Source organism: Silene latifolia, chromosome 1, assembly GCF_048544455.1.
Source record: "Silene latifolia isolate original U9 population chromosome 1, ASM4854445v1, whole genome shotgun sequence".
Taxonomy (NCBI): Eukaryota; Viridiplantae; Streptophyta; class Magnoliopsida; order Caryophyllales; family Caryophyllaceae; genus Silene; species Silene latifolia.
In genome coordinates this window covers 72982029-72991752 of record NC_133526.1, presented here as the reverse complement: position 1 = coordinate 72991752, position 9724 = coordinate 72982029, and the positions used below count along the sequence as shown (strand labels likewise).

The 9724-nt window shown below is 41.2% G+C and overlaps 1 long non-coding RNA gene across 1 annotated transcript; it reads left to right on the top strand.

The window, feature by feature from the left end:
- Positions 1-281: 281 nt before the first annotated feature.
- LOC141606445 (uncharacterized) lies at positions 282-4440 on the top strand. Its single transcript, XR_012526729.1, has 4 exons — positions 282-677; positions 1541-2369; positions 3074-3233; positions 4087-4440. It is a non-coding gene; the product is annotated as an uncharacterized LOC141606445 (long non-coding RNA).
- Positions 4441-9724: the final 5284 nt, after the last annotated feature.

Sequence of the window (9724 nt, the reverse complement as noted above, 5' to 3'; positions counted from 1 at the left end):
GGGGAAGTCCCTCGAGCGCCCAAAACTACCCTCACCAGGACGGATTGCTCCCGCGACCATTCTGGCATGCACCTCACAATAATCATCCTCACAATAATCAACCTCGCAAAAACTACCCCCACAAAAATTACCCTCACAGAAATATCCCTCACAAAAACTGCCCACCAAGGAATACCCCTCCAAGGTGCCTTTGAGATCCTGAAATAAATGGCATCTGGAGAGATGATGTTAAAGATGTCTATATTGTCCCAGGGAAAGAGAAAAGGGCCACTACTACAAATCCCTTACATTGATGACACTTTCGTATTGATGCTTTTATAAAGCGTCGACCGTAAATAACCCTCCATTTTTTTTTTTGGAAACCGCCCATTATTATACTAATATTAGAAGCCCAAATTCTAAATTTCATCTAAAAAACCCCGCTAACCCGTCCACTATCAACGATTCAACGCCACTACTTTACTCATATTTTCTTCAATTAAAAAACCCTAACCTTCAAAATTCCCGTTCATCATCAGCAATTTCCCGTTCAATCATCAGTAAAGACGATTCAATCAGCATTTTTCGTTCAATCTGGCAATCCACAACGCCTCCTACAACGACGCCCAGGCTCACGCCGACCACCACTATCGCCTCCTACGTTTCGCCTTCTCACAGTCTGTTCCATCTAATAATAGGTACTCATAATTTTTCACTTATTTTTATTAATCAATTAGGATTTATGGATAATTTGATTTATGCTTAGTTAGATGCATTTGAGTGTTGTATGATTTTTTGGTTGATATTTAATGATAAATTTAACCTAATTTTTGTTGTGTTTGAAGTATTAGATTTTGATTGTTAAGACCTGATAATTAGGGTTGATCAATTTCAGGGTTTTAGATCCACATTCAATTTAGGGGTTTTAGATTCAAATTCAAGTTAGATTTTAGTTTCGTATTTAATTTACACCGACTACCAGCAAATTAGGGTTATTCAATTTAGAGGTTTATGTTTACGTTTTGTTAAAGTAGTCAAGTTAGGGGTTTGTTTCATATTCAATTTGTTTTATTCAATTTTGATGATGTTTTAAGTACATATATTTGGTGTTTGAAACTTGTAGGAGAATTTGCACTGTTACCGTAAAAATATGGGATGTCTATCTAAATATTCTATTCGCTGTAATTATAATAGACATGGCGTGGTTTATCGTCTCATCGAATTAAGGTATTTGTTCGTTTTAATTCTAGTAATACTTGTGCTAAATCTGATTGTCCAATGTTTTTATTTATTTAAACTCTACCGTATTATACTACTGCGATTGAATTGTGACTTAGCTGAGGTTTTAGATAAAATCAAATAAGTCACACACTTCAATTTTTTTGATATCTAGAGACTAGATTCGTCAAAATTAGGTCGTTGTTATGATACGAATGAACGGAAAATAAGGGGTAGTTGATATGCAACCTTCTTGAGCTTGTCTATTTACTTCGTTGTTTATTTCCACTGAACTCTAAACTTTTAAACCTTGTTTTTTATGATGTCAACGGTGCTATTACAGGTTGTTTGAAGACAACTAACTGGAAGGGCCTCCCAAAGACCAGAGACTTGATAAGCCTGCTGTTGTTGTGAGCTTCTTTTTTCATTGTAGTCTATTTGCTAAGGAATTAAAAGATCCTAGCTGATAACCTATTTGTAGTTTAATCATGTTCACTGTGAGTGGCACTGTTAGCCTTTGTAAACCAGGCCCTTCTTTATGTAGGCTTAGCAATAGGTGAATTAGTCAGTTTTCTAAAAGTTACCCAATATCCCTTATCCTCATATTTCAATTTGAATGCGAGTACTAATTTGTACACTATTCTATATGCGTATCTTTCTCTTGGACCTTGTTATAAGTTGAAGCAGGTGTTTCTATCTCTTTGAACCTTGTCATAAGTTGAAGTAGGTATGACAATTTATTCATGGGGTCTTGTATATCAAACTACAGCAGAGGTGATAATGCGTATGAATATTCTTGTGTCAGTTATAGATTATTTGTTAGTTGTCATTAATAGGCTCATCTAATGTGTACAATCAATCCATCATTTGGATAGATTATTTTTGTCTCCTGCTAAATTCCCCATCTCTTGTCATCTCCATTTATTCATTAACATTCCTAATTAATCACACTAAGGTATGTCTCTTTTCTTTTACTCTTGCTTATTCAGTACTCCGTATCTTTCAATGGATTTTGACTCTAGTTTTTTTTTACCTGCTACTAGTTTTATGAGTACAATGAAACTGATGATTAGCTTTTTGTTGTTAAATCCTCAATATTATTTACGAATACTACAACAGGTGGGTGTGCATATTATTGGCTGCGGTCAAACTGCCTTTGCCCCTCTTTAAATGTATGCACTCTTCCATTTTTCTGTTTAGGCAAGGAGGAGAGATTACTATAAAAAAATAATGTGTCTTTACCTCTCTTTTACCAATTTATTTCAGTGCTGTACTCTCCTATTTATGATACTTGTAATAATTTATTCTTGTGATGTACTCTCTTGTACATTATGCGTGTAGTCCTTTGAAATTATCTTGTGCTCATAGATACTTGATTTTTATTGTGGATATTTTAGACTCGTTTGTTCATTACTTACCATAGACCCTTGCCTATTAGTGTCCGCGTTCTCCTGCTTACTTACCTCACGCTATATACAAACATATCCTAATCCATTTTTCACTGTGTTCGCATTCTCTTGCTTATTTTTCCAAACCTATGGCAGATTCTAATTGTCATTGCTGAGAAGGTCTTTCAACTATGACGATTCAAAAGAAAAATGTACTGAGCGTTGATTGGTAGTAATAGGCCTATATACCGTTGCCTGAGCTTAATAACCCTTGCTTATTTTTTAATCATTTTACGCAGTCTGTTGGCTACTTTGCTGCTCCACTGTTCATTATTTCTCTAGTCTAGCCTAGTCTGCATTTAAGTCAGCAGGCGCTGCTGCTATTGAAAAAATGCTATCCGTATGTTGAACTCGCAAGTTGCAACATATTTCTATATTATGTCATGCTGCATATAATTTAATGCACCCATTTCCTCTGTTTTTTGCAGGGAAGTTTTGTTCAAGATGTAAACAGTGAATTATTTCAACTTTGTAGGAGAGAATGGCTAGAGGAACTAAGTACCCTTATTGGCCATGGAAACAGATGCACTACTCATGTTAGAAGAACCCAATTAAACGGCCAGTCAGCCAGCATGGAATACTTTGACCGTAAGTTAATATGAAACTAATATATGTTATTGTTTATGAAACTTGGATGCAAACTTATATTTGGTTGCATTTACTATTAATGCTCATAATTGGTTTTTTTTAGGTGAGTGTCATGTTGTAGTTGTTGGGATTATGAATTGGAGTTGTATTATTCTGATGTGGGTGGTTCAATTTGTGGATAAAAGTTTCATATTTATGCTCATAATTGGTTTTTTTTAGGTGAATGTCATGTTGTTGATGCCCATAGCTATATTCGGCTAACTAATTATTGGGTTTAGAGACTGTTCAATTTATAGAAGCTTGGTAGTTCGGCATGTGAAATCGTGAATCTAGTTAAAGAACCGTAAATAAATAAGATTATCAGCAAGAACTTTACTTGGCCGCTAGGCTAGCGCTTACAGGAGAGATTCAATTAATTATCTCATGAGACTCTTTTGAAATCTGATGACACCTAAATTATTTTATTCAATTTGAATAGATGCCATGTTCCTAATGTGCATGAGCTTGCTTCTAACCGAGTGTTGAGCTAGCCGCTACTATATGATCTGAAACAACTTTGTTGATACGAAACTATAAAAATCATTTTTTTTTGCTTCATCTTAATCTTTATTAAGAAAATAAAGGCTCTTTAAAGTTAGTCTGCTTACTGATTCATGTTATTTATCATGTTTCTTGTTGTTCTAACATATCCATTCCTGAATAATGTGAAGTAGTCTCATACTCTGGCTAATTTTCTCTCCTCTTACCCCTTGACGGGTAATTCCATTCAGCACAATTTTGAAACATTTTTGTGAAGTGTATATATACTAATTAAATATATTTATATAAATTACTTTTTTTTTGCCCATTATAGGTTTCAGATGGTGACGATGCGCCTTCATATGTTGATTGAAGATGCGCCTTCATATGTTGATTGAAGTCCCTTTGACATTGTGCCTACATGATTGAAGCCCCTACGACATTCAAACTACAAGTGTCCTTGTCTAGCTAGTTGCGTAGCAATTTTCACGATTTTTTTGGACAACTTTATGTTGGATTTTACTATCGTCCGGATCTCTTTTGATATTATTAATTCTGTCGTACTATAAAGTACGTACTAGTTTATACAGTATTAGTTAAATTGTCAATGTTAGTATTTGTGACGGAGACGATATATGTATCAAGCGTATGCTTATTTATAAAAGTACGTGGGTACTTATTCATTTTATATATATTGCATTATGTTTTTTCATGATTTAGTAATAGCTAGTAGTACTATACTACTTATAGATAGGTCTATTTAATTATTCTCTATGATTTTATCAGGTAATCAAAAAGCCAAAATTATAGCGTGATATAAGAAGTGTCAATATATAAATAGTTGACGCCTAATTTTGTTTCATCGAGTGACACATAAAAGCATCAATAGTCGCTGAAGACGCTTAAAAGCGTCAAATTTGTCGACAAATAAAAGAGTCAATAATCAATGAAGACGCTTACAAGCGTCAAAATTATTGACAATTAAAAGCGTCAATAGTCCATGAAGACGTTTAAAAGCGTCAAATTTATTGACAAAAAAAAACGTCAATAGTCACTGAAGACGCTTAAAAGCGTCAAGTTTGTTGACAATTAAAAGCGTCAATAGTCCATAAAGACGCTAAAAAGCGTCATATTGGTTGACGAAAAAAAGCGACAAAAAATAACGACGCCCTAAAAATTGACGCTTTTTAAAAGCGTCAATAAACAAAATATTGACGTTTTAAAGCGTCAAAAAATGCTCAAAAAAGCGTCATAAATGCAAGGGTTGTGTAGTAGTGGGCGAAAGAGATCGGTCACCTTACCCGGTCCGGACGCCCCTATTAGAACCCGAATAGTTCAACGGTCGCTCCAAGAACGAATGACCAAGTCGTCCCGGAAGCGGACACTCAACCAAGAGCTCCTGAGAATTCGATCCTCAAGCAGCTTCAAAAGGCAAAAGCCGAAATCTCAATTTGGCAACTGATCGCGACATCCTTTGAGCATCGACAGGCTTTGCTACAGGCCTTGGGAAAATTAACTGTGCCATCCACCTCTTCCCCTGAAGAAATAGTGGCACACATGACAAGGGATGCCCCTGACTTGAACAACCCGGTTGCCTTCTCTGACGAAGATATCTCTCCCTTCGGAGCTAATCATAACCTTGCCCTGTACATTACCGTACAATGTCTCAAGAAGAATGTACCCATGGTCCTTGTAGATGACGGATCCACAGTAAATGTGATTCCCCTCAAGACTGCTCACAAGCTTGGTATTGAAAGCTGATTTAGTCCCAACAAATCAAGGAGTACTCGCCTACGACGGCACTCGTCGCAAGGTCGCGGGGCTCATCACTCTGACTGTCGCAACCGGACCGCTAGAAAGGCAAACCAGTTTTCAGATGGTCTACATCGACGCCTCCTTCAATATGCTCCTGGGACGTCCATGGATTCACGCCGTCAAGGCATTTACCTCAACTCTCCACCAGAAGATCAGGGTCCCCTTCAACGGGAAAACAATCACAATTCCTGCTTCCCCGATCAAAGCTGTCATGAGGAAGGGAATAGCATACCAGACCATTGAGGAAGTTGACAATGAAATGTGTGGATTCCAAGCCGTGAACGCCATAACTGATTAATCAACACCCTTTGATTGTGACCCGTTTGCCAACCTCACGGTCAACCGCATCATGATGCACCAGGGTTACTTCCCGGGTTTGCCCCTCAATCCACTGAAGAGCACCTTACCTCCCTTGAAACAGGCTAAGGTCCCCAACATTCCCTTCGGACGGGGTTATGAACCTACCGATGAAGATATCCAAGAGATGAATCTCCTAGTTCAGAAGCGCAAGAAGCACAGGGTTATCCTCCGTCCATATCATCTGACCCTTAATGGATACTTTGTACCCAAGGGAGAGTCTGAGCTCTACCATGGCTTTCCAGAGCCGATCTATGACTCTTTGGCCAAGGCCAGGTACCCGGGTGTGGAAGTCTTCCAGGACTGCTACTTCATCCCCGACAACACCAAAACTGCATCACCGAGTCTAAGCCGTCGTCATGCCTCGATGGACAAGCTGTCACCCTCCTCTTTGGAGAGGATAACATCAAGCACCTCGACTATGAGGACATTATCAACATCGTCCTGAAGGACAACCGATTTGACCCAACTGCCTTGATCTCCGACACTGACCTGGAAAAAACTACACAAGGTTGGAGGAAAACCATCAAGTGGACCGATCGCCGAGGCCGCATTCTCAAGATCACAACTGGAGAAGGCCCTATGTTCAAAGAGGAAAATGGAGAAGAATCTGAATTTAAGTCTGAGTCGGAGTCAGAGTCTATCATAGCTCCTAACACTCCTAATGTCCCAGTCAAGGTCCCCTTCCCACTATTTTATCACAAGGTCGTGGCTGATTCAGAGGCTGAGTCTACTACGGTCACCCCCACTCCCATGAAAGGTGACAACCTGGAGCCTGTTCTAGGGGCCACCTCCTCTGTTGTGTCACCTCTGACTGACCACGAGATGTCTGTCCTCTCCGAGCTTTTCGCTCGTGTCAACTTAATGAACGCTAAGTTTGCTTATGACTCGTCTCAATTTAACTGCAATGCAATTCTGAATGACTATGAGGAATTTGACTTGAGTGACTACCCACCTCACCTAGCCAAAGAACTTGACAAACGGGAAACCAGAACCCCCATCATTGAGGAGACCGAGCCCATTAACGTAGGAACCGACAACACACCTCAAGAACTTAGGATAGGGACAACCCTGACCCCTCGGAAAGACAACAATTCATTGACCTCCTACACGAATACGAAGACGTGTTTGCCTGGTCCTGCAGGTTTATGCCTGGGATTGACAGGGAAATTGCGGAGCACCGGATACCCATTAAGCCCGGAGCTAAACCTGCGAAGCAGAAGCTGCGTCGGATGCGTCCTGAATGGGCCCTAAAAATCAAGGAAGAAGTGGATAAACAGTTCAAGGCTGGTTTCATCAAAGTGTCTGAATACTCTGACTGGATGGCCAACCTCGTTCCGGTACCGAAGAAAGACGGGAGAATTCGGGTTTGCATCGACTTCAGGGATCTGAACAAGGCAAGTCCAAAGGACGACTTCCCTTTGCCGCATGTTGACATTCTGGTGGACAACACTGCCGAACATGCTCTCCTATCATTCATGGACGGATATGCCGGGTACAAACAGATTAAAATGGCCGAGGAAGACATGCACAAGACTCCATTCACTACACAGTGGGGTACATATTGCTACACAGTCATGCCTTTTGGTCTCATCAATGCCGGGGCTACCTATCAAAGAACCGTTACCACTCTCCTACATGATATGATGCACAAGGAGGTAGAGGTGTATGTCGTTGACATGATCGTCAAATCGAGAGAACGGGACGGCCACATCAACGCCCTTTGAAAATTTTTCGCTCGTCTGCGGAAATATATCATGCGACTAAATCCTCAAAAGTGTGCATTCGGGGTCACCTTTGAAAAACTCTTGGGACATGTCGTCAGCAAAAGAGGCATTGAGATTGATCCAACCAAAATCAAAGCCCTTCAGCAAATGCCTCGGCCTAAGAACGAGAAGGAGATTCGGGGATTTCTCGGTCAGGTTCAATACATTAGCCGCTTCATTTCCAAGCTCACCATGATTTGTAAACCGATCTTCAAGAAGCTTCGCACCTCCGATCACACCGATTGGGACGACGACTGTCAAAAGGCCTTCGACAGGATAAAGGAAATCCTATCCAAACCTCCTGTCCTCATGCCACCTCAACCGGGGATTCCTTTATCCCTATACCTGACTGTTACCGACATAGCCATGGGAGCAATGTTAGCACAAACAGTCGACGGCGAAGAACGAGCCATCTACTACATCAGCAAAAAGTTCATTGAGTACGAGACAAGGTACACCCAACTGGAAAAGACATGCCTTGCCCTAGTATGGTCAACAAAGAAGCTGCGGCATTACATGCTTAGCTACACGGTCCACATCTACTCCAAGATGGACCCGGTCAAATACATCTTCGAAAAACCCATACTAAACGGAAGGTTGTCTAGGTGGACACTCATGTTATCCGAGTTCAATCTCAAGTTTGTACCCCTCAAGGTTATCAAGGGAAGAGCAGTTGCCTATTTCCTAGCAGAGATTCTCGTCAACGAGGATCCAACGACCAACACATGGTCACTTCCGGACGAAGACATCCTTTGTGCCGATTCCGACGCATGGGACCTATACTTCGATGGTGCATCTAATCTGAGAGGCTTCGGGGTAGGAATCCTCCTAATATCACCGGAGGGAGAACACGTTCCGATCTCGGTCAAACTAGACTTTGCCGTCACCAACAATGCCGCTGAATATGAAGCATGCCTCATCGGTCTGCAAGCAGCCATCACACTCGACATCAAGAGACTGAGGGTCCACGGCGATTCCTCGCTCATCATCAATCAGGTGTCGGGATCATGGAAAATCCGAAGTGACAGATTAGCTCCATACCAAGAAAGAATTAATCAAGAGGCCGAGTTTTTCGACCAAGTCGACTACTTCCACTTGCCACGAGAGGAAAATCAATTTGCTGATGCCCTGGCAAAACATGCCGCACTCGTCAACATACCTGACGTAATGGCATCGATGCCCCTATGTGTCGAGAGAAGGAGCAAGCCAGCTCACATTTGTGCCATCAACAACGACGAGGAAAGCCATGATGAACCTTGGTACCAAGCCATCCTCAACTACAAAACCAAAAACAAATTCCCTCATAACTCTGGCCAAAGACGACAAATAGCCATCCATTTACTTGCATCATAATTCATGATAAACCAAGACCAATTATACAAAAGAACATCCCAAGGGATTCTTCTCCTTTGCATTGACCATCACAAAGCCAAAAAAGTCATGGGAGAGGTCCACGACGGAGAATGTGGCCCTCACATGAGCGCAATGATGCTTACCCGAAGAATCATGCGGCTAGGTTACTACTGGACCACCATGGAAGCCAATTGCCGTAACTACGTCAAACATTGCCACAATTGCCAAATCTTCGCTACATACAACATATACCACCCTCCCTTTTATACACCATGACATCACCCTGGCCTTTCTCAACCTGGGGTATCGACATCATCGGGAAAGTTAAACCGGTGGGCACCAAGGGGCATTGTTTCGTCCTCGTCTCCATCGACTACTTCACCAAATGGGTGGAAGCGCAGTCATATGCAGTCTTGACCGCCAAACAAGTGGCCAAGTTCATCTAGAATAACATCATCTGCAGATATGGGGTACCCCATGAAATCATCAGCGATCAAGGCTCTCACTTCCGGGCGGAAACTCAGGCCTTGCTGGACAAATACAAGATCAAACGACATCGATCATCCCCTACCGTCCCCAAACTAAAGGAGCGGTGGAGGCAGCTAACAAAACTCTTGTCACCATTATCAAGAAAATGCAAGACAACTACCGCGATTGGCCGACCAAACTCCCATTCGCACT